At 42.4% G+C, this 26265-nt stretch overlaps 1 protein-coding gene and 1 long non-coding RNA gene across 2 annotated transcripts in view; one reads left to right on the top strand and one right to left on the bottom strand.

Annotated features, from left to right (window-relative positions):
* LOC114643014 (uncharacterized) overlaps positions 1-26265 on the top strand; it is a gene marked incomplete at its 3' end in the record, with an annotated part of 1911439 nt that overhangs the window by 1366756 nt on the left and 518418 nt on the right. The window lies entirely within an intron of this gene.
* LOC127526738 (uncharacterized) overlaps positions 1-26265 on the bottom strand; it is a 34991-nt gene that overhangs the window by 3266 nt on the left and 5460 nt on the right. The window contains exon 2 of the long non-coding RNA XR_007934170.1: positions 19997-20060. This is a non-coding gene — a long non-coding RNA (uncharacterized LOC127526738). The remainder of the gene's footprint in view (positions 1-19996; positions 20061-26265) is intronic.

Genomic DNA, 26265 nt, shown 5'->3' with positions numbered 1-26265 from the left:
CATACCTTATAGAATAGAATAGATTATAACTTATTTTTGTGAAGTGCTCTTTGACTGAAGTCATTTCCATTTTGTAGGTTGTGAAGTGTTAGACAGAACTGTAGAACATGAGAACAATCAGACGAGAACTGGCCATTCAGACCAACAAAGCTCACCAGTCCTGTCCACTTCATTCTTCTAAAATAACATCAAGTCGAGTTGTGAAAGTCCCTAAAGTCCTCCTGTCTACTACATGACTTGGTCACTTATTCTGTGTGTCTGTGGTTTTCTGTGTAAAGAAAAACTTCCTAATGTTTGTCTGAAATTTCCCCTTCACAAGATTCCAACTGTGTCCCTGTGATCTTCATGAACTTATTTTAAAGTCACCGTCTCGATCCACTGCACTAATTCTCTTCATAATTTTATGCGATCAGGTGATTTTCCTTCAGTGAGGTCTCCTCTTAATCTTCTTTTGCTTAAACTGTAAAAGCTCAGCTCTTTTAATGTTTCCTCCTAACTCATCCCCTGTAGCTCTGAATCAGCCTAGTCGCTCTTCTCTGGACCTTCTCTAGTGCTGCCATGTCCTTTTTGTAGCCTGGAGACCTCCGGGTGCTCCGGTTTCCTCCCACAGTCCAAAGACATGCAGGTTAGGTGTGTTGGTGATCCTAAATTGTCCCTAGTGTGTGCTTGGTGTGTGTGTGTATGTGTGCCCTGCAGTGGGCTGGTGCCCTGCCCGGTGGTTTGTTCCTGCCTTGCGTCCTATGTTAACTGGGATTGGCTCCAGCAGACCCCCGTGACCCTGTGTTAAGATATAGTGAGTTGGACAATGACTGACTGACATTTAAAAGTATGAAGTTATGACCAAACTGAGAGAGAAAGGAAACAAGACAAGTGAGCCTAAAACAGAACTTTCTTTAAAGTAGAAACTTTCTTTTCTTAAATATCATTTCTCTATTTTTGTGTGAATTATTTTGCTTTCAAATTTTACTGAAACTTTTAAAACAAAGAAAATTGGTCTGTAAAATTATTTGAAAACAGCCAGAACTGTACTATGAAGCAAACGTAAATCTGCAGAACTTTGGTAAATTAGTATAAACGTAACTACAAGATGTGCTCTCAATTTCCAGACCTCCTTGCACTTTGTATTCAAACCTGACATTTTTCCTTTCTATGTGTAATACTTTACATTTACTGACATTAAATCTGCCCAAGCCTGTCTGCTGTCCAAGTCCCTCTGTGATGATTCAACAGATTCCTGATTACCTGACAATCCACCTGACTTGGTATCATCTACAAACGTATTCAGCTTGTTACTTATATTCCTATCTAAATCGTTTATATATTAAACATATCAGCGGCCCCCGCACTGACCCCTGCTGGTCACCACTCTTAACACCGGCCAGTTCTGATGATGTTCCTCTCACCATCACCCTCTGCTTCCTGTGTCTGAGCCAATTCTGCCCCCATCTACACCCCACACCCTGACCTGCCACTTGTTTTAGTTTGATGCCCACCTCTCATGTGGCACCTCATCAAATGCTTTCTGAAAGTCCAGATAAATAACACCACGAGCTCCATTTTGCTCGTATCCTTTTGTTGCCTCCTCATACAATTCCGGCCTGTTAGTAAAACACGACCTCCCTCTTCTGAGCCCACGCTGACTGATCAGTTAAACTCCTGTCCTTGCCAGGTGTTCCTCAATCTTATTCTTAATAATTCCTTCCATTAATTTTCCTGTCATGGAAGTTTAAGCTTACTGGCTTATAGCTGCTTGGATCTGCCCGGTCGCCCTTTTTTTTTTTTTTGTTCTCTATTTCACTTTATACAATTTCTTGTATTAGGAATTTGTTAGTTTTCACATACCCCTTGGGGTCAGAGCACAGGGTCAGCCATTGTACAGCGCCCCTGGAGCAAATACAGGTTAAGGGTCTTCCTCAAGGGCCCAGCAGAGTAGGATCTCTTTTGCCAGTGACGGGGATTCGAATCAGCAACGTTCTGGATACCAGCACAGATCCTTAGCCTCACAGCCACCACTCTGCCCAAATTTTTAAATAATGAGATGATATTCACCATTCTCCAGTCCTTCACAATCTCTCCAGTGTGCATTGATTTCCTAAAAATTTGCGTCAGGGGTTTATATCTGAACTTGCTAGCCTCCTTAAGAACTCTGTGGTAAACGTTATCTGGTCCTGGTGATTTCTCCACAATAAAGAACCCATCATTAAGCTAATTGATTAAGATACACAGATAATACAGGATTATCAGCTTTAGGGATGTCAGACTGATAATCATGTAAGAACATAAGTAGTTCAGTTATTTGTTAAAGATGTTTGCTAATGTTATTTTAAAACAGTGTGATCTGCTGGCATAGACGCAAATGTTCACCCTGAGCCTCAAGGCTGGGAATGGAAAGGAGGGATGGATGTTATTTAAATCTTGAAGGACAAAATTTTATTAAGTGAAAAATATTACTGATTAATGTCGAGTATTCAGTGTTGAAAAACATGTTAAGACTCAACTAAACACACTCACTGATGCCAACCAATCCAAAAGTACAGAGTGTGAAGGATTGTTCAGACATGGGTGCTGACACTGGACAAAACATTACCTGCCTTCTCCCAGTATGTAGATTGTAACACCCAGGGAAATAAGACTATTGACTTACTGTATGCAAACGTTAAAGACGCATAGAGCGCCACCTCGCTGCCTGCGCTTGGGAAAGCAGATCATAACCTGCTGCTGCTTCAGCCTCACTATACACCAAGAGTGAGGGTCCTACCTACAATCACACGGTCATTCAGGAAGTGGTCCCCTGAGCCAGAGAATTCTCTTAGAGACTGCTTTGAAACTACAGATTGGGATATCCTGCAGGGATCACATAGTGAGAACATTGAGGAGGTTGTTGACTGCACTACCGACTACATCAACTTCTGTATGGACATTGTAGTTCCAGTAAGACCTGTAAGCTGCTATGCTAACAACAAGCCATGGATTACAAGTGACATCAAGGGCCTTTTGAACCAAAAGAAAAGGGCTTTTAAAGACGGTGATCAGCATGAGCTCAAGCGCGTGAAGAAGGAACTTAGAGTCAAGCTCAGGGTGGCGAAGGAGCAGTACAGGAGAAAGCTGGAGCAGAAGTTGCAGAATAACAGCATGAAGGAAGTGTGGGATGGGATGAAGATCATCACTGGCTGCAGCCACTATCAAGAGAGACGTGAACAGAGCAAACCAAATGAACAACTTCTTTAACAGGTTTGACCACCCTAACCCACTCTCACTCTCACCTTGGAGTACGGCACCCTCCACACATCCTTCTGCTGATACCAGCATAGGAGAGACATCCCCACCCACAATTACAACAGTGCAGGTGAGCAGAGAGCTGAGGAGACTTCGTGCCAGCAAAGCAGCGGGTCCAGACAGAGTATTGCAACGACTGCTGAAGTTCTGTGCATCAGAGCTGGGGGGTCCTCTACAAAGCATCTTCAACCTGAACCTGGAACAGGGGAGAGTCCCGAGGCTTTGGAAAACATCTTGTATCACCCCAATCCCAAAGGTATCATGTCCTAGTGAGCTGAATGACTTCCGGCCTGTTGCTTTGACATCACATGTGATGAAGACCATGGAGCGGCTGCTGCTTCACCACCTGAGGCCACAGGTCCAACACGCCCTCGACCCTCTGCTGTTTGCATACCAGGAGAAGGTGGGAGCGGAGGATGCCATCATCTACATGTAACACAATCCCTCTCCCACTTGGACAGAGGCAGTGGTGCTGTAAGAATTATGTTTCTAGACTTCTCTAGCGCCTTCAACACAATCCAACCTCTGCTCCTTAGGAACAAGCTGACAGAGATGGGAGTAGATTCATACCTAGTGGCATGGATCGTGGACTATCTTAAAGACAGACCTCAGTATGTGCGTCTTGGGAACTGCACGTCTGACATTGTGGTCAGCAACACAGGAGCGCTACAGGGGACTGTACTTTCTCCGGTCCTGTTCAGCCTATATACATCGGACTTCCAATACAACTCAGAGTCCTGCCACGTGCAAAAGTTCACTGACGACACTGCTATCGTGGGCTGCATCAGGAGTGGGCAGGAGGAGGAGTATAGGGACCTAATCAAGGACTTTGTTAAATGGTGCGACTCAAACCACCTACAATAATTAGCAATAAGATGCTGCAGATGTTCTATCAGACGGTTGTGGCGAGCGCCCTCTTCTACGCGGTGGTGTGCTGGGGAGGCAGCATTAAGAAGAAGGATGCCTCACGCCTTGACAAACTGGTGAGGAAGGCAGGCTCTATTGTTGGCATGGAGCTGGACAGTCTGACATCCATGGCAGAGCGACGGGTGCTCAAAAGGCTCCTATCAATTATTGAGAATCCACTGCATCCACTAAACAATGTCATCTCCAGACAGAAGAGCAGCTTCAGCGACAGACTGCTGTCATTGTCCTGCTCCACTGACAGACTGAGAAGATCGTTCCTCCCCCACACTATACGACTTTTCAATTCCACCCGGGGGGGTAAACGTTAACATTATATGAAGTTATTGTCTGTTTATTCCTGCATTGTTATCAATCTTTAATTCAATATTGTTTTTTTGTATCAGTATGCTGCTGCTGGAGTATGTGAATTTCCCTTTGGGATTATCTATCTATCTATCTATCTATCTATCTATCTATCTATCTATCTATCTATCTATCTATCTATCTATCTATCTATCTATCTATCTATCTATCTATCTATCTATCTATCTATCTATCTATCTAAATGGTTGGGGCTCCAATACAGTGAAACACTTTTTAATAATATTCAAATAAAAATAAAGAAACAGAAACCCACCGTCCACCTGGACCCACCTCTTCATACCAGAAAAACATACAACCGGACGCTTGGACTTTCTGAAGTCAGTTCACTGTGGAAGTCCAATCTGAAAATTCATTCTTTTACTATTGCTGTTTGGTTTATACAGAGTTACCGGGTGGTGCCCAACTCTTTAACGTGGTCTGTCTAATCTCTTACACTTTGTGTTAATTATGTTAATAATGAAGTTATCTTATGTTTAAGCATCATTTACTAGGTCCCCAAGTGGTGGGGCCTCCTGCCTATCAGTGTCAAGAAACTGTCCACAACACTATTAAGGTGGGAGCAGCTCACAGTTCTTTGTGGTTCATTCAAATGTGCTCGTGGTGTGCTGTGGTGTGATATGGTGTGGTGTGGTGTGTTCTCTTGAGTTCATTCTTTGTGTTTTTAATTTTCTGGATTTTTGAACATGCGCTCTGTTTTTTGACCTCACCTTTTGGATTTTATTTGGGGACTGCATTTACCTTTTGGGATTGTGTATATTGCAATTTTGACTTATGCTCTCCAGATCTTGTTTTGATTTTGTGGATAATATAACTTTTTATTTATAAAGATTCAACTTTTCTCTTGTGTAACTAGACGGGTTTTTGACATTAATCTGAATATTTATGGGATATTTTGTTACTTTGTGCTTAGAAACTCTCAAGTTCCTAACAGTCAGGCTGTCCACCAGTGAGATGAAGCAGATGTACAAAATGACACCACAAATTAAAAGGAAGAACAGAAACAAGAACATTAACTCTAAAATACATTTCTGTCAGGTTATTTACCGTATAGAAGATATCCAATCCAGACAGTCTGACAAGAAGTTAACAAATCCTTCATTTATGTCACGGTGATGACGGATGTTATCCACTCTGATGTCAGCTTTACTTGAGGAGCTTTTTATGAAGCAGCTCATTGTCTTCAGTGTCTCTTCTGTCCATTTTGGGTTCACGTGGACTTCATTGTTTGTGAGTCTCATAGATTCATTGAAGTCGTTTAGGTCCCCACAGTCCGCCGTATATTGATAATACCAAGTGTAACTTATCTGTCCCACTCTGTAAAGATATAAAGATATTGCAGATATTCTGTTAGTTCCTACTAAATAACATCTCTGTAAAAACATCAGCTCTGGTCACACTGAGCCATTGAAGTTTCCTTTTATAAAAGCACAACACCAGTGAGGTTTAAATATCTAATTTTACAAATGGCCAGATGACAACCACCAAGTAAGATGAACACTACAATAAATGAAATCTGCAAACTGTGACATGTTTAAAAATAATATTCTGCAAACGTTAAGGTTATTCTGATTATTTGCATTTGAAAGAGTAAATAAAGGAGAAATAAAGAGGACATGTGACATTTAGGGACTTCACTGACACAGCACCAGAAGAACATAGGATGACGCTTCTCCAACTTTTAACAGACATGGAGGGAATTTTCTCGTCTCTTCTGGTGTTCACCCAGTGGAATGTTTGATTGCAATTTTCTCTTTCCTTTGGTCCATTTCTAAATCCTCTTCTCCTCTGCCTTTCTGTCCATAAACCTGAACCTGTCTCACAATGGCTGACCCGAGATAAAGAGAGCTATCACTGAGAGGTGCAAAATGGAGTGAAAACACATCTACTACAGTTAGGTCCATAAATATTTTGACAGAGACAACTTTTTTATCATTTTGGTTCTGTACATTACCACAATGAATTTGAAATGAAACAACTGAGATGCAGTTGAAGTGCAGACTTTCAGCTTTAATTCAGTGGTGTGAACAAAACGATTGTATGAAAATGTGAGGCTACTAAAGCATTTTTTGAACACAATCCCTTCATTTCAGGGGCTCAAAAGTAATTGGACAATTGACTCAAAGGCTATTTCATGGGCAGGTGTGGGCAAGTCCGTCGTTATGTCATTATCAATTAAGCAGATAAAAGGCCTGGAGTTGATTTGAGGTGTGGTGCTTGCATGTGGAAGATTTTGCTGTGAACAGACAACATGCAGTCAAAGGAGCTCTCCATGCAGGTGAAAGAAGCCATCCTTAAGCTGCGAAAACAGAAAAAACCCATCTGAGAAATTGCTCCAATATTACGAGTGGCAAAATCTACAGTTTGGTACATCCTGAGAAATAAAGCAAGCACTGGTGAACTCAGCAACGCAAAAAGACCTGGACGTCCATGGAAGACAACAGTGGTGGATGATCGCAAAATCATTTCCATGGTGAAGAGAAGCCCCTTCACAACAGCCAACCAAGTGAACAACACTCTCCAGGGGGTAGGTGGGCGTATTGATATCCAAGTCTACCATAAAGAGAAGACTGCATGAAAGTAAATATAGAGGGTGCACTGCAAGGTGCAAGCCACTCATAAGCCTCAAGAATAGAAAGGCTAGATTGGACTTTGCTAAAGAACATCTAAAAGAGCCAGCACAGTTCTGGAAAAACATTCTTTGGACAGATGAAACCAAGATCAACCTCTACCAGACTGATCCATATTACTAACCGAGAATGCTAAACCGGATGATGGACGCAGGCACATCCGGCCATGGGCCGTAGCTGCAAAAAGACGTACTGCGCAGGCGCAAGAAAGGGCGGACGGGATACACACCAAGAGGGGGATTTAACAAGCCCCTGGAACACAAAAAAAAAGAACACAAAACCACCCCACACACCCTACAAGCAACGGACGGGACACACACATAGAGGGGGATTCAACAAGCCCCTGGAACACAAAACGAAAGAAGACGCTCGCTCAACAACAATCCTCACCCACACACCCCCCCCCCCAATCAATAAGAAGTGACACCCAAAGCCACATATCTAAAGGAAACGTCCATATTAAACATACGTCATCTCAAAACCTTCACACTAGGCAGCATAGGTGGATCTCATTAAAATAAAGCACTATTAACCGTTCAACTGGAGAAAAGGCTCCATATTAACAGTGAGTGCGATCCTCCTTAATACGTATCCATATTTCGCACGCTGAGGAACAAACAAGTCATGCATACACGGTCACGGGTACAAAACTATTCGGATCGGATAACGGAACCAAACACACGAACACGAATGAAACAAAAAGAATACACGGCGGCGCATACAATGCGCTTCGGAAAATACGTGAGAAAAAATGTCTCGGATCAAAAAACGCAAAGCTCAAGTAACCCCGTTACAGAGACGTGCCCAAATGAACAGACACATTGAACGTAGATGCATACAGCGCGCGTCTCAAAGTGCTGCATCAAAACAAGCACGATTTCAAAAGAAAGAGCTTGCGTCTCAGACATACAAAAAAGGGAGCAAATCAACGCGCATATGACCGGCCAGAAAACAAGCAAGCAGGACTCAAAAAGCAGAAAGCTCAACTGACCGACATACAAAAACGGACAAGGCACGATACAAACAATGCACGACGTAGAGTGAAACGGACTTTGCGCAAAGCGGAGGCGAATCAATTAAAAATCAAAAATAGCGCGTCACAAATAATGGACATGCAACAACGCGGCACTCAAACACCACAAGCAAAACATGCCCGTCGCAGACATCAACACCAGACGTCTGCTAAACGCTTACGCCAGTTGGCTGATAACGCTTTCAGTAATGAGTCCACTATTGAGGAAAATTCATTGGGATTAATGAATGTCATTTGCAATCATTGTCATTCACTTAACTTCACAGAAGAAACAACTGGCAATACAAATAATGAATTTACACGTTGTTGTCAAAAGGGGCAGATTAGACTGCCTCCTTTACATTCATATCCTGAATATCTACAGAAGCTTCTAACTAAGGATGTGCCTGAAAGTAAAAACTTTATGAACTACATTAGATCCTACAATAGTTCATTTGCTTTTGCATCTACCAGAGAACATAACAGGACACCAAAAGGCAATGGCCCATACTGCTTTCGCATATGTGGTTAACACAACGCACTATATTATGTCCAAAAAATATTAATGTTAATCACATTAATAACCAGATCATTTCATTACTTCCTGGAGAGACACGGCTCTTTCTAAGCTCTGACAAAGTTGACTCTGATGACGACAATGAACATCTGAATTTCCCATTAGAATATTTGAACACTATTAACCCGGACGAATGACCACAACACAACCTTACCCTTAAAAACGGAACAATAATCATGCTATTAAGAAACCTTAACACTAAACAGGGTTTATACAATGGCACACGGTTTAGTCATCAACACCATAACACACAATGTTATTCAAGCAACAGTTCTTTCAGATTCACATGCTAACAATACTGTTCTCATTCTTGGAATTGACCTTACGAGTTCTGACCTAGAGTTACCTTTTACATTGAAACACCGACAGTTCCCCATTAAACCTGCATTTGCCATGACCAGCAACAAATCACAAGGACAAACCATGGACAAGGTTGGCATCTACCTCTCTGAACCCGTTTTTGGACATGCACAACTTTATTTTGCCTTCTCATGTGTTCGACGTTCATCTCACATTAAAGTTAAAATTAAAAATGATCCATGCCAAGGAAGACTCATTCAAAGACAAGACACCATCTTTACTACTAATGTTGTATACAGAGAAATATTCCAATAAAACATTACTCTATGCCAAACACTCAATTTTGTATTTATATAGGCATCAACCAAACCTGCACACTATTCTATATCTAATTCATACATCTCACTCTTTGTCATGCCCCAACGCCAGGGGTTGGCGAGCGAAGCGAGCAGGGGGCGGAGCCCCCTAGTGGCAAGAAGAAAGTATGGAGAAAGCGTGGAACAGCTCATTATCCAAAGCATAGCACATCATCTGTAAAACACGGTGGAGGGAGGCAGTGTGATGGCTTGGGCGTGCATGGCTGCCAGTGGCACTGGGACACTCGTGTTTATTGATGATGTGACACAGGACAGAAGCAGCCGAATGAATTCTGAGGTGTTCAGATACATACTGTCTGCTCAAATCCAGCTAAATGCAGCAGTCACATTGATTCATGATACAGATGGACAATGACCCAAAACATACAGCCAAAGCAACCCAGGAGTTTATTAAAGCAAAGAAGTGGAAAATTCTTGAATGGACAAGTCAGTCATCTGATCTTAACCCAACTGAGCAGACATTTCACTTGTTGAAGACTAAACTTCAGACAGAAAGGCCCACAAACAAACAGCAACTGAAAGACGCTGCAGTAAAGGCCTGGCAGAGCATTAAAAAGGAGGAAACCCAACATCTGGTGATGTCCAGGAGTTCAAGACTTCAGGCTGTCATTGCCAGCAAAGGGTTTTCAACCAAGTATTAGAAATGAACATTTGATTTCCAGTTATTTAATTTGTCCAATTACTTTTGAGCCCCTGAAATGAAGGGATTGTGTTCAAAAAATGCTTTTGTTGCTCACATTTTTATGCAATCGTTTTGTTCACCCCACTGAATTAAAGCTGAACGTCTGCACTTCAACTGCATCTGAGTTGTTTCATTTCAAATTCATTGTGGTAATGTAGAGAACCAAAATGAGAAAAGAGTTGTGTCTGTCCAGATATTTATGGACCTAACTGTATGTGGGGCTATGGCACCAGTCCAGCAAATGGTTTTAGAATTCAGCCACATGTAACTGCGACCAGATGTGTTGTCATTCATCCTGCAGATGTTATGGAGGGTGAAAGTGAAAAATTAAATGTAAGAGAAGGACAACTGAAAAGTGAAATGTTTATTGTAGGGGCTCAGAACATATGAGGGCCTTAGGACGTCAGCTCATAAAAAGCTAGAAAGCCCACCCTACATAAAGGTTGGGTAGTCAGACCCTTTTGAACAGCAGATTAATTGTTCATGTAAGAATTGCTACAGCAGGTTGTGTTGATTCAGATGTGTATGGCAGATACTTGAACCTTTACAGCCGACAGATCTCCAGTACAAGGCGGCCTAAGGCCAGAAAGACTTGACAAGCTGAAGAGGAGGGAGTGCAGGGTATGCTGGGAAAGCAGGCCACAGAGTATTGTGTGTAGTTAGAAGTGCAGCTTTGGATTTCCATTGGAAAGCAACCTTGACTTTGTGATAATAAATTAATTAACACTCTGTGTGTTTAGAGGACCTGCAAGCTCTGCTAATGAGATAGAAAGAACACAGCCAGGTGCTCACTTTACTGAGAATGAATTATTCTTATCAAAGCTTTCATTCTAATAAATGTCTACCTGCATATCATCTTGTGTGAAATGTAATTCGTTTTACTGTTGTTTTGTTTTGAATTGAACACAAGTGCCATTTTGTTTCCTAATATGAGCTGCCATTTTGTGACACCAATTTCATGATGCGATGATCCATCATTAGACGGTGGGTCACTTGAAGTGGCACATCATGACATAATTGGCACAGTGACTTAGATGTTGGTGTAAACCTTTGTCCAAGACTGCAGATACATTTGTGTAGAGTTTGGACATATTGCTGTTGACTGTAAGCACAACGCAGAACATTTTGTAAAATCACCAAAACGTAGCATTGGTGAGGTGGAGGTTTGTAGTCCAACACTGGTGAAGAATTCACTGAGCACTCTGGTGCAAAGTTTAATAAAAAATATACAAGAATTTATGGACTCTGGGGCTTCAGAATATTTTAGAAGTTCACCACTAGTGATTAAACTAAATCATATCTGCAGACCCTTAAAACTAAAGCTGATGGTGCTATCAATCAGACCCCTGTTTTTAGGGTACACCGCCTCTCCCACTTAGCTGAAAGTCTGTCTGCTGCACAGAGAAGTCGCTACCTTTATGTCATCTGGTGCTCATTAGCTCTAAAATACAACAGTAAAGATCAACAAGTTTATAATTTCAAACCTTAATATGTTCATAATGCTGATGTAGTGGACCTTGTAGTTATGTCTTCATTATGGTATAATGTTAATTTATTAACATGTATTTCATTTAACATCTCCCTGTGATTTTTCCCACTGTGCCATGGCTGTTATCATAATGTGTTGTCCTTACTATAACGTGATGCCATCTACAATTCTGATTCCATTGTGAGTTTCATGAGTGTTTTGAACGTGTCCAGATCTCCCAGCTGGAATATTAATTTTGACCTCATGTTGGAGATTTTAATATTCAAGGAATCAACTTCTAAAATCAGAATATTGTTTAGGGCTTCAGTTTAGATGTGATGTATTCTTTACCATCCTTTACTGGGCCATTTTCTGTTTGAGGGTCGCGCTGCTAATTGGTGGGTTGTAATGTTTGTTCCCAAGGGGATTTACTGTGAAGCTGCAGGGTTACGTCACCTGTGATGTCATCAATGCGCTGGTACAAAGATCACCCTAAAATACTCACCAGTGCAACTACTTACTTTTGAACTTTCATTACTAGTATTTTGTAACAAAGCTCTGCCCCTTGACTACGACTTTTGGTTTACGATTTGACTTTCATGTTTCTATCTTGTTGACTTTTGGTTTTTGACCTTTGCTTTGTCCTTTGACTCGGTCCTTTCTTCTGACTCTCCTTCTTTAATTATGTTGTCTTTAATTATTTAAACTGATTATCGTTTTTACAGTCAGTTCCATTGCAAGACCAGTTAGAAAAAGTCTGCAAAAAGACAAAAGAGCGAACATCCTCTTCATCAGTTAATTCTGGAGTTTAACAAACTGGATGATCAATGCAGGGGGCAGTGAAAATAAAAATCTAGTAGGCCTCAGTCTTGTCAAATAGCCTGAGATTCTTCACCTTTTCTTGCATCGTAAGGTAATACAGTCAGCTTTTAAATCAGTGTTGCTTGGTTTTCGATCTTCATGCTTCTCATAAGGCCAAAGTAGCCTTTATTATCTCCTGTTTGGATGATAAGCCCTTAGAACGGATGTCATATTCAGTTATGATACATTCCACTGTAATTCCACTGTAATTATGTTGTTGGACTTAAGTGCAGCATTTGACACCATCGACCATTCTATTTTACTGCACAGACTAGAAAATGATATTGGGCTTACAGGCACCGTGCTCGCTTGGTTTAGTTCTTACTTATCAAATCGATTCCAATATGTACAGAAATGTGCTGACAGGACTCCATCATTATACACAGAAGTTCAATATGGTGTCCCGCAGGGCTCAGTACCTGGACCTTTACTGTTTTCACTGTACATGCTTCCACTGGGATCTCTTATTAGGAAACATAATGTTAATTTTCACTCGTATATAGATGACACCCAGTTATACCTTTCATTTAAATCAAATGAAGTTTCTCCAATGTTGTCTTTAATTAGTTGTGTTAGTGAATTAAAGGAGTGGATGAATAAGAACTACTTGTCTTTAAATACAGATAAAACAGAGATGTTAATTGTTGGAGGGAATGACGCTGATCACAACAATATTTTGTCGTCATTTAACTCAGTGGGAATCCCAGTCAATTTTACTGAATCAGCCCGCAATCTAAGAGTTATCTTTGACTCTAGCATGTCATTTGAAGCGCATATTACAAAGTTGTCCAAAACATGTTTCTTCCATCTTAAAAATGTTAGGAAATTAAGGCGCTTTTTAAATAAACAGGATTCTGAGAAACTAATTCATGCATTTATCTCTAGTAGGATTGACTACTGCAATGCGGTGTTCACTGGATGTTCCAACTGTTCTTTATACAGCCTCCAGTTAATCCAAAATGCGGCTGTGAGAATTATTACAAGAACAAGAAAATACGAACACATAACTCCAGTTCCTAAATCCTTACACTGGCTCCCGGTTAAGTTTAGGGCAGATTTCAAAATCCTTCTTTTAACATATAAAGCATTAAATGGTCGAGGTCCGGCTTACTTGTCTGAACTTATCATGACTTACAAACCAGAGCGCACATTAAGATCTCAAGATGCCGGTCTGCTTATCATTCCAAGGATTAATAAAATAACAGTGGGAGGTCGAGCTTTTAGTTACAGGGCCCCTAAACTGTGGAATGGTCTGCCTGCTACTATAAGAGATGCCCCTTCGGTCTCAGTTTTTAAATCCCGGCTGAAGACTCACTACTTGAGTTTAGCATATCCTGACTAGAGCTGCTGATTAACTGTACAGACTGCATCTCTGTTGTTAGTCATTAGCACTTAAACATAAGTAACATGACAGTTATAATTGTATACTAACCCTCACTTATTCTGTTTTTCTTCTCGGTACTCAAATGTGGCACTTGGTGCCATGGCCCACCTGCCAAGTTGTTTTGCCTGCCTAAGGAAAAGTCATCCCAGATGGAGGATTGCAGGAATCGTGGGAGAGAGGGGTCCTTTCATCGGATTGGCTGGCCCAGCACTGTTTCAGCTGTGGAATGGCCAAATGGGGGAGGCAGCTTGAAGGATGAGGTCTCCAGGACTCTATACAAATCCAAATCTTATTATGGGATATATCATCTACTGTTAAATTCTGCTCTGTACTTCTAAAATTTATATTTTTTATTTCTTACTATATTGAGAAATTGTTCTGTTCTGTGTACTGTACTGTATTGTATTGTATTGACCCCCTTCTTTTCACACCCACTGCACGCCCAATCTACATGGAAAGGGGTCTCTCTTTGAACTGCCTTTCCCAAGGTTTCTTCCATTTTTCCCTTCTAGGTTTTTTTGGGAGTTTTTCCTTGTCTTCTTAGAGAGTCAAGGCTGAGGGGCTGTCAAGAGGCAGGGCCTGTTAAAGCCCATTGCGGCAATTCCTGTGTGATTTTGGGCTATACAAAAATAAACTGTATTGTATTGTATTGTATACAAATCACCTGAGTTGAGAAACAGCCCTACAGCCTGATGCTGCCACCACCGTACTTCACAGCTGTAATGGTGTTGTGCAGGTGAAGAGCAGTGTCTGCTGTCCTAGTGATGTGATGCTTAGAACTGAGGACAAAAACGTCAATCTTTGTTTCATCACGCCAGAGAATTTGTTTTCTCACAGTTTGAGAGTCTTTTGGGTGCTTTTTGTCAAACTCTAAGGGGCCTTCGTGTGTCTTTTATTGAGCAGAGGCTTTTACTTGGCCACTCTGACATAAAGCCCAGATCAGCAGAGTGTTACATGGACATATTGTTGTTCTGAAAGTTTCTCCCATCTGCACACAGGTTTCTCTGGAGCTCAGGCCATCAGCTTTTTGGTCATCTCTCTTAACCAGGCTATTGTCCACTAATTGCTGTTTGACTCTCGGCTCTAGGAAGAGTCCTGGTTGTTCCAAACTTTTGTACTTTAGTAATTATGGAAACCACAATGGAGGTCTGCATCCTGTCTCAATGCACTATAGTGGTATTGCCATGTAAACAGAGTTAGCCCCGTTTCACAGTTTATAAATTAACGGCAGAGAACGACACGGCTTAGGAAAACAGAAACACACAATGACTGGATATGCAATGTCTTTGTCTGTTCTAATTCTCCACCTTCCCAGAGACGCACAGTATAGGCTGACTAGTGAATCAAAATGATCTCAGAGTGAGAACTTTCATGATTGAGCCCCAGTACAGAACTGTCACCCTCCATAATACTACATACTGTAACTCTCCTCCTTTGATGGAAAGTAACTGTGGAAATCAGCCAGTAAGCACAGGGCATCCATAACACAAGATGGCTCCTCTTGGCTATAACCACACCAGTGTATCAGCTAGTCCACTCTGGAACCTCTAACCGTATAATCCAAACCTCTCTGTACTCCATATTCTTGATGCCCAACATCTCCACCATAGATGAAGTTTTAACAGCAACAAGAAAGTAACAAAAGTGAACTGACTCAAGTCCTGACACAGGAAACAAGGCATGAGTTTGATAACAACCAAGAAAAGACAGAATATCTGTGACTGGTGTAACACATTTAAGAATGGAATATGGTCTGATAAAGCTGGGACCACAAATGCAGGATGGAACTCTCCAACAGATATTTTGAAGCCATGAGCCACACATTCTAGCCAATCTGGATTTTGGGATGAGGACGTCTTCTCTTATCTGTATATTTTTATCAGAGGTTCCCACCAGCGACTTTCAGTTCTAGTTGGACCAAAGTATGGGAGAATGGAAGGGCCTCACAAATTCTGACAGACAAGGACTCAGAGGTATCACACCAAATTATTGGTGGTTTAAAACTATATTGACTCCTTCAAGTTAGGCTGAAAAATAGCTTAGAATGCCTAACAGAAACTATCCCTGGTCCTGAGAAACTCTTTTGATAATCCATTAAACTCTGAGTGATGACTAAAGGTGACTTTTACTCGGATGTGATGGACGGACGGCTACAGACTCCGGCTGCCACCCCCAGGCCGCCAGGAGGAGCCCTCCGGACAGCAGGAACGTGCCCCGAGTTCCAGCAGGGCCTCATGGACTTTGTAGTTTCTACGCACAGCCCTGCTGGATACCTTGGGGGCCACCGGGAGTCGCTGTAGGGGGGCTCGTGGACTCTTATGTGCTCTATAACCCGGGAGTACGTCATGGTCACATGACAGGAAGAAACGATGTGCTCCTGGGTTGAAGAAAAGGACTGTTTACCCTGGCCCGGAAGTAATAAGGACTTGTGGGTTTTGGACAGGAACCACTTCCGGGTCAGGGGATATAAAAGGGAAAACCCAGAGATTGAGCTGAGCTGGGAGGTAGGGTGGCTAAGTATCGAGGGGCGAGGAGGAGAGTAGTGTATTATTGTATTGTGATTTATTATATGAGTAGTGTGGAGTGGAGGGTGCTTGGTGCACTGTATAAGAAGAAAATAAAGTCTTGTACTTTTACCCGGTGTCTGGAGTGTTACCTAAGGGTTCAATAGGCGGATCCAAGCCTCAACTGCTACACTGGCGTAGCCGGCAGGATACTCTGGCCGTCTGGTGGCAGAAAACCTGCGTTTAAAACAAATTTCGTGGTAGCAGACAACCCTAAGAAGGTCCCTGTGGAACACGCGGAGCTGCAACAAACCCCCAGTACAGAGAGCGCTGCAACTGCAAGCCTTGCGACTTCAATGGGGAAGAAAGCAGGGAAAAAGACTGGGTCTACCCACAAGATTGCGGTCCAAACCGGTGTTGAGACGATGTGGGCTTACCTGACAGGCGGTGAGGAAGACCGGTGGCGGTTTAAAGCCGAGCAAAGCCGAGCAAACCCGAGCGGGGCGACAACCAGAATGCTGTAGGATGGCAACGCCAGAAGATTATTATAATGAATTGAGACTGGATCGTCTATGGTCCAAGGTATGTGCCGGGAAAATGCCCGAAGCGCCGGGGATATGTTATTCCTATTTTGCAGAGGCCAGTCTACTGAAAGCAGACCGCGAATCGGACGCCTGCCTCATACCTAGCCAAGATGGCCGCGATACAGAGAAAGCGGGCCGGTCTAGGAGTCTGCAGTGGAGAAGCCCATACAAGAGTAACAACCACGTGACCTCACGCGATGGATGCCGGGAAGATGACGGTCAGTTCGGGTCTTTAGGTGAGGTCATTCGTTCCCTGACGGGTCCGAGCTCCCTGAAAGGGAAGGGGGCGGCGAGCGAAGCAGCACCACAATTAAATAAAGGGAAAGAGGAGCGGGAAGTAACTGAACGGTCTGCCGACAAATTAAAAAAAGCAGATCGCAGTCGGCTGGTAGCGGCCACCCGATCCTCAGAAGACTCCAAGTCCCAGGAGCCTTTGCGCAACTCAGCCGAACACGTGCCAGGAGCGGACGTGCTCATTGGCTCCCGGACGGCAGATAAGGAGAACGTGGCAGCAGACTTACTTCTGGCCGAAGTAACTAACTTGGTGGACGTACGGGATCTCGAGTTGTACCTCGAGCCCGTTTATACTTTCTTCCAGGGATTAAAGGAGCTGAAGGCTCGAGTGGAGGAGCTGGGAGCTACAGCCGAGGCGCCGCTGAAACAATTAACAGACTTCCTATGGCGACTGGGGCGAGAAGCTCCGCTGATGATCGATGCGGGAATACAGGTGAGTCCTGCCCGTATCGTACATGATAAAGGGACACAGTGCGATCCGGCCCCGGGTTTAATAAGTAGCGGGTGCCAAAGCGCTGTGTGCCTGACAATAGAGCGTGGCATGATAACCGCGTGGTCGAGGGGAGGAACGAATGAACCGGGGCATGTGTATGACACGGCCTTATGGAGGGATTCAGACCTCTAGACCCCGGCCCGCGTGATTAGGGAGTTGTCATTGGTTACCGGAGGGGCAGAGGAAGGGCCAATCATACCGGGGCAGCTGGAAGTGCTGTTACCCGGAGCGATGTGGTGCTGATGACGCCGCCTTCTAAACAACATAGGACAACGGGCATGCAAACGGCAAAGAGGCTCTCTCTTCCCCATAGAGAATCTCAAGCTGTGCACAAGCCCCAGAATAAGCAGGAGATCCCCAAAATAAAACGTGGGTCTCCTGACAAAGTGGAGAAACGGGCTAAGAGCAGCGAGGCGGCCATTAAACCTCCCTTGGCGGAGGAAAGGGTGGAGCTAACAGAATTCCCGAGATGTTTCAGGTCTCGGGAAGACAGGCAACCAGGAGGACGTTGGCGATGCTACAACTGTCGGCAACCGGGCCACGTTTGGCAAAGTTGTCCCCGGAGGACAGTGGAACAGAGGAACAACCGCTACACCATTCCCCCTAGGTTCTCTGGGGGACCTAGACAACACAGCCAAGGCCCGGCTGATGCCTCCTCCTGGAGGAGGACGTCCCACGCGGGGCTGGACGCTCCGCCCCAGTTGGCTTCGCTAAGGGGGGGGAATTGTGATGGACGACCGGCTACAGACTCCGGCTGCCACCCCCAGGCTGCCAAGAGGAGCCCTCCGGACAGCAGGAATGTGCCCCGAGTTCCAGCAGGGCATCATGGACTTTGTAGTTTCTACACACAGCCCTGCTGGATACCTTGGGGGCTTGTGGACTCTTATGTGCCCTATAACCCGGGAGTATGTCATGGTCAGATGACAGGAAGAAACGTCATGCTCCCGGGTTGAAGAAAAGGACTGTTTACCCTGGCCCGGAAGTAATAAGGACTTGTGGGTTTTGGACAGGAACCACTTTCGGGTCAGGGGATAAAAATGGGCTCTGGGAAAGCCCAGAGATTGAGCTGAGCTAGGAGGAAGGGTGGCTAAGTTTCTGGGCGAGGAGGAGAGTAGTGTATTATTGTATTGTGATTTATTAAATGAGTAGTGTGGAGCGGAGGGTGCTTGGTGCACTCTATAAGAAGAAAATAAAGTCTTGTACTTTTATCCGGTGTCTGGAGTGTTACCTGAGGGTTCAAGAGGTGGATCCAAGCCTCAACTGCTACACCGCCTTGTTACAAAACACCTTGTAGAATGAAGACATTAAATGGGGACCCCAACTAGAAAGAAGAGACATAGGAACATTGTGTAATTTAAGGTAATTTGAATTAAAAATTTCCACCAATTTCCCATTGGGATTAATAAAGTATCTATCTATCTATCTATCTATCTATCTATCTATCTATCTATCTATCTATCTATCTATCTATCTATCTATCTATCTATCTATCTATCTATCTATCTATCTTTATGACAGAGGAAGGGAAGAGAAGAATAAAATGAAAGCTCTTTGAAAACAATCCACAATGATAAAATCAAAGTATTACCCTTAAAGACTGGCAGGTCAGTTAATGAAATCCAACGTTATATCTTTCCAAGTCATATCTCAGGGGCAAGGAGGGGCAAAAAAATTTAAAATGACAAGTGCCACATACCCTCAAAGAGAATTTAATATTTTTAGCTAAATTCAGCCACCTGAAATATTGTTTTTATAAATTGCAAAGTCTTAAAAATATGAGGGTGACCCAAAAAGGGTGATGAATGACTCCACCTGAAACTCTACAAATCGCCAGTTTAGGTACAAATGACTCAGATGTCTTAGAAGGTGGCAGAGAATTGGACCACAATGAGTGAAGGGACTCCCAGGTTTAAACTAATAGGTTTGGGTTCAAATACCACCACATCAGACTTGGTCATCTGCTTTCACACCATCAACAAGGTGATAAGAAACTAAAAAGTTAATCTGACTAATCTTTGCAGATTTCAGGTAAGTAATATTCCTACGGACTAAAAAAATTAAAAAAGCAGGAGTTGTACATTACAGCCAATGTCACCATTCTTCTAAAGCTAATTTAATAACAAATATTTCACGATCATCCACATCAAAGTTCTGCTCAGATGCAGATTGTGTCTTCAAAAATAAGCACATGGATGTACTTTGCCCGTATCCAGAAAGTGCTGAGATAACACAGCTGCCATACTGACACTAAACACATCGACCTCCACTGAATTGGTCAGGGTGTCTCAAAATGGCGGCAGACATGAATCAAGTCTTTAGATTATCAAACACCTGCTGGGCTTCACATGCACAAGTAAATTTCTTGGTGCTTCTCTTAGTGAGTGCAGTAATAGGAGCAGCCAGCAAAGAAAAAGCAAATGTAATAAAACATTGTCCGTGTTTTATACTTTAAGGTTGTTCCTGGTTCAAACTTGTAGAGACCTTCTCTGTGTCTGTTTCAATACAAGAATGGCTGATGTGATAATCCAACAACAGTACTGAAGTCTGATGAAACTCACATTTCTCAAAATTGGCAAATATGTTATTTTCACAAAGACATGACAAAGCCTCCTTTACATGAGCTATGTCAGATATGGAATCTTTAAAAAAGACTGAGATATCACTGATATAACTCAACTGAATGACCTAAAAGATCACACAAGACATCCTCAAGAAAGGATAGAAATAGTGCAAGCGCATGAGCCAAACAATATGGCAGGACTAAATATATATAGCGGCCTGATGAAGTGTTGAACGCAGACTTCCACATGTTCACCTTTGGTCAGGAAAGGAAGAGATGAGAGGAAGAGCTCATTATTCTTTAATGTAATTTTATTAAGTTCCTGAAAATCAATACAAGGGTGAAGTGACTCATCTTTAAACTCATTGATTAAAAATAATCCAACCCCATCAGGACTGACAGATGGCCTAATAAAACCATTATGTAAGTTTCCACCAATATAAGCCTTGATAGTCTTCAGCTCAGAACAGGACAGGAGATAACAGTGACCCTTAGACAAGGAGGCTTCAGGAAGTAACTCAGTCAATCATGTGGGTGATGTGGTGGGATCTGCAGGGACCCTTGTTTGGAATTACATCTGAAATTTCAGAATAAATCTCAAGGAGAGTGTCTAAGTGGCAAATCTGAAAAGATGGGTCAATCACAAACTTAATACATGTGGTAAAGAAACATGGACTCCATGCAATATGTGCTCTGATACGTGGAGCGTGTTTCTGAAGCCAAGGACAATGAAGATAATTGAGATCTCGTAACAGGCAGGCAGTGCGGCGTAGTGGTCAAGGCTCTGATTTCAAACCCTAAGGTTGTGACTTCAAATCCTACTGCTGACACTGTGTGACCCTGAGCAAGTCACCTCACCTGCCAATGCACCAATGGGAAACCAAAAGAAGTGTAACCAGCTGTATCTCAGTTGTTGTAAGCTGCTTTGGAGTCAACTAAATGTAAATGTAACGTAATGGAGGTCCTGACAGTCAGCTAATCTCCAGACAACATTCAGTGGCAGGTTTGAAATTTATAAAATTTACAACAGCATCTGAATTAACAGACACCCAAGAATCTCACAGGATAGGAGGACATGTTGGATTTTAAAAATATCAAGCAGTCAAGATGTGGTCAAAACCAGAAATGAGTTGAATACTGTCACTGTGTCGGACTTTGTCTGTTATGAATGACTGTGTTAAATTATTTTAATTTCCTATGTTTTATGGTGTGTTTAACCTAATCAGTATTTTATGTGTGTGTATTTTGTAATTTTAAAGTCTGTAACTGTATTTTACCTACAAACCCTTAACAACACTCTGAGTCTGCGCTCAGTGAAGAGTACGACACAAAAATAAATTGAATTTCATGGAATTGAATACAATTGGGGTGGCACGGTGGCGCAGTGGTAGCTCTGCTACCTCAAAGTAAGGAGACCTGGGTTCGCTTCTCGTATCCTGCATGGGTTTCCTCCCTGCGTGGAGTTTGCATGTTCTCCTAATGTCTGTGTGGGTTTCCTCCTACAGTCCAAACACATGCAGGTTAGGAGGATTGGCGATTCCAAATTGGCCCTAGTGTGTGCTTGGTGTGTGGGTGTGTTTGTGTGTCTCCTGGGTTGGCACTCTGCTCGAGATAGGTTCCTGCATTGTGCCCTGTGTTGGCTGGGATTGGCTCCAGCAGACCCCCGTGACACTGTGTTCGGATTCAGCGGGTTGGAAAATGGATGGATGGATGAATTCAATTGAAACATCTCACCGAAATACCAGATAAACGTTTTAATTATTGATATCTACATGTGCACTTACTACACGATCACTGTGCACCAATGTGACCAGACCAAGAATAAGTCACGCTGGCCATCTGCACATCATCAGTGGGGACTAATGGAGGCCATCAACACCCCTGTGATGTTGAGATATGAAATACAACAAGAAGACAAAAATGGGTGAACTGGAAGAGCCATGGATGATTTATCATATCCATAAAGAGTGAACAGAACTGAACTAATCAGTGTGATGGACACAAGGAGATAATAAAACATCAGGGAAGAGACAGAAGACATTAAATGAAGATAAAGGTGAAAAAGGTAAAACAAAAAAAGAAAAAAGAACATTAACATGAAAATGAAAAAAGATGTCAATAGTAAAAGGAAAAACAGCAAAAAAGATATGGAAGGATCTCCTCAGTCAGTGCATCTCTAGGATTGTGTCAGAGGAGTCCATCACTCTTTATAGTCTGCACAAACTCGACTGGTCAGTAAGCCAACATACCTTCCAGGCTCCAAAAGACTGCTGAGTACACATCGCCGAAGATCTTGTAAAGCCTCTCTGTGCTGTGGAACGACGACTTTGTCCTGCTGACATTGACTCAGGAAAGTAAAATCAAAGAAGTCAGAGAAGTAACGATTGTCTGGCTGAGGCACCATGTTTAGAAAGGGTGCAAATAAAGAGATGAGGTGTGGAAGGCTGTTGTCTCCTTTCACTCTTTTGTACTCACAAAGCAAACGACACATCCACCAAAATGTAAATTCATTGAAGCCATCTAGAAAACTAGAAGGAAAATAAAATTAGGAGAGAAACACAACATTTCTTTCTACAGCAGTTTTATACACAAAAGGGAGATCAAAGTGCTTTATAAGAAGTAAAACAAGGAATTATAATAACAAAGAAAAATAATCAGAAAATAAATAAAATGGAAATAAAGGAAAAGTCCATTAAAATTACACATACCTTATAGAATAGAATAGATTATAGCTTATTTTTGTGAAGTGCTCTCTGACTGAAGTCATTTCCATTTTGTCGGTTGTGAGGTGTTAGACAGAACTGTAGAACATGAGAACAATCAGACGAGAACTGGCCATTCAGACCAACAAAGCTCACCAGTCCTGTCCACTTCATTCTTCTAAAATAACATCAAGTCGAGTTGTGAAAGTCCCTAAAGTCCTCCTGTCTACTACATGACTTGGTCACTTATTCTGTGTGTCTGTGGTTCTGTGTGTAAAGAAAAACTTCCTAATGTTTGTTTGAAATTTCCCCTTCACAAGTTTCCAACTGTGTCCCCGTGATCTTCATGAACTTATTTTAAAGTCACCGTCTCGATCCACTGAACTAATTCTCTTCATAATTTTATGCGATCAGGTAATTTTACTTCAGTCAGGTCTCCTCTTAATCTTCTTTTGTTTAAACTGTAAAAGCTCAGCTCTTTTAATGTTTCCTCCTAACTCATCCCCTGTAGCTCTGATTCAGCCTAGTCGCTCTTCTCTGGACCTTCTCTAGTGCTGCCATGTCCTTTTTGTAGCTTGGAGATCTCTGGGTGCTCCAGTGTCCTCTCACAGTCCAAAGACATGCAGGTTAGGTGCTTTGGTGATCCTAAATTGTCCCTAGTGTGTGCTTGGTGTGTGTATGCGTGTGTGTGTGTGTGTGTGTGCCCTCAGTGGGCTGGCGCCCTGCCCAGGGGTTTGTTCCTGAATTGTGCCCTGTGTTGTCTGGGATTGGCTCCAGCAGACCCCCGTGACCCTGTGTTAGGATATAGCGAGTTGGACAATAACTGACTGACATTTAAAAGTATGAAGTTATGACCAAACTCAGAGAGAAAGGAAACAAGACAAGTGATCCTAAAACAGAGCTTTCTTTAAAGTAGAAACTTTCTTTTCTTAAATATCATTTCTCTATTTTTGTGTGAATTATTTTGCTTTCAAATTTTACTGAAACTTTTAAAACAAAGATAATTGGTCTGTGCAATTATTTGAAAATGCATCACACTAATGCCAGAACTGTACTATCAAGCAAACTTAAATCTGCAGAACTTTGGTAAATTAGTATAAACGTAACTACAAGATGTGCTCTCAATTTCCAGACCTCCTTGCACTTTGTATTCAAACCTGACATTTTTCCTTTCTATGTGTAATACTTTACATTTACTGACATTAAATCTGCCCAAGCCTGTCTGCTGTCCAAGTCCCTCTGTGATGATTCAACAGATTCCTGATTACCTGACAATCCACCTGACTTGGTATCATCTACAAACATATCCAGCTTGTTACTTATATTCCTATCTAAATCGTTTATATATTAAACATATCAGCGGCCCCCGCACTGACCCCTGCTGGTCACCACTCTTAACACCGGCCAGTTCTGATGATGTTCCTCTCACCATCACCCTCTGCTTCCTGTGTCTGAGCCAATTCTGCCCTCATCTACACCCCACACCCTGACCTGACACTTGTTTTAGTTTGATGCCCACCTCTCATGTGGCACCTCATCAAATGGTTTCTGAAAGTCCAGATAAATAACACCATGAGCTCCATTTTGCTCGTATTCTTTTGCTGCCTCCTCATACAATTCCAGCCTGTTATTAAAACACGACCTCCCTCTTCTGAGCCCACGCTGACTGATCAGTTAAACTCCTGTCCTTGCCAGGTGTTCCTCAATCTTATTCTTAATAATTCCTTCCATTAATTTTCCTGTCATGGAAGTTTAAGCTTACTGGCTTATAGCTGCTTGGATCTGCCCGGTCGCCCTTTTTTTTTTTGTTCTTTATTTCACTTTATACAATTTCTTGTATTAGGAATTTGTTATTTTTCGCATACCCCTTGGGGTCAAAGCGCAGGGTCAGCCATTGTGCAGCGCCCCTGGAGCAAATACAGGTTAAGGGTTTTCCTCAAGGGCCCAGCAGAGTTGGATCTCTTTTGCCAGTGATGAGGATTCGAATCGGCAACCTTCTGGATACCAGCACAGATCCTTAGCCTCACAGCCACCACTCTGCCCAAATTTTTAAATAATGAGATGATATTCACCATTCTCCAGTCCTTCACAATCTCTCCAGTGTGCAGTGACTTCCTACAAATTTGCGTCAAGGGTTTATATCTGAACTCGCTAGCCTCCTTAAGAACTCTGTGGTAAACATTATCTGGTCCTGGTGATTTCTCCATAATTGTAGAACCCATCATTAAGCTAATTGATAAAGATACACAGATAATACAGAATTATCAGCTTTAGGGATGTCAGATAGATAATCATGTAAGAACATAAGTAGTTCAGTTATTTGTTAAAGATGTTTGCTAATGTTATTTTAAAACGGTGTGATCTGCTGGCATAGACGCAAATGTTCACCCTGAGCCTCAAGGCTGGGAATGGAAAGGAGTGATGGATGTTATTTAAATCTTGGAGGACAAAATTTTATTAAGTGAAAAGTATTATTGATTAATGTCAAGTATTCAGTGTTGAAAAACATGGTAAGACTCAACTAAACACACTCACTGATGCCAACCAATCCAAAAGTACAGAGTGTGAAGGATTGTTCAGACATGGGTGCAAATGGTTGGGGCTCCAATACAGTGAAACACTTTTTAATAATATTCAAATAAAAATAAAGAAACAGAAACCCACCGTCCACCTGGACCCACCTCTTCCTACCAGAAAAACATACAACCGGACGCTTGGCCATTCTGAAGTCAGTTCACTGTGGAAGTCCAGTCTGAAAAGCCAATCTTTTACTATTGCTGTTTGGTTTATACAGAGTTACCGGGTGGTGCCACAACTCTCTAACGTGGTCTGTCTAATCTCTTACACTTTGTGTTAATTATGTTAATAATGAAGTTATCTTATGTTTAAGTATTGTTTACTAGGTCCCTAAGTGGTGGGGCCTCCTGCCTCTCAGCGTCAAGAAACTGTCCACAACCCTATTAAGGTGGGAGCAGCCCGCAGTCCTTTGTGGTTCATTCAAATGTGCTGTGGTGTGCTGTGCTGTGCTGTGGTGTGGTGTGGTGTGTTCTCTTGACTTCATTCTTTGTGTTTTTAATTTGCTGGATTTTTGAACATGTGCTCTGTTTTTTGACCTCACCTTTTGGATTTTATTTGAGGACTGCATTTACCTTTTGGGATTGTGTATACTGCCATTTTGACTTATGCTCTCCAGATCTTGTTTTGTTTTTGTGGATAATATAACTTTTTATTTATAAAGATTCAACTTTTCTCTTGTGTAACTAGGCGGGTTTTT

Source organism: Erpetoichthys calabaricus, chromosome 2 (assembly GCF_900747795.2).
Source record: "Erpetoichthys calabaricus chromosome 2, fErpCal1.3, whole genome shotgun sequence".
Lineage (NCBI taxonomy): Eukaryota > Metazoa > Chordata > Cladistia > Polypteriformes > Polypteridae > Erpetoichthys > Erpetoichthys calabaricus.
Note: the sequence above shows the minus strand (reverse complement) of the source record. Positions and strands in the feature narration are given on the sequence as shown.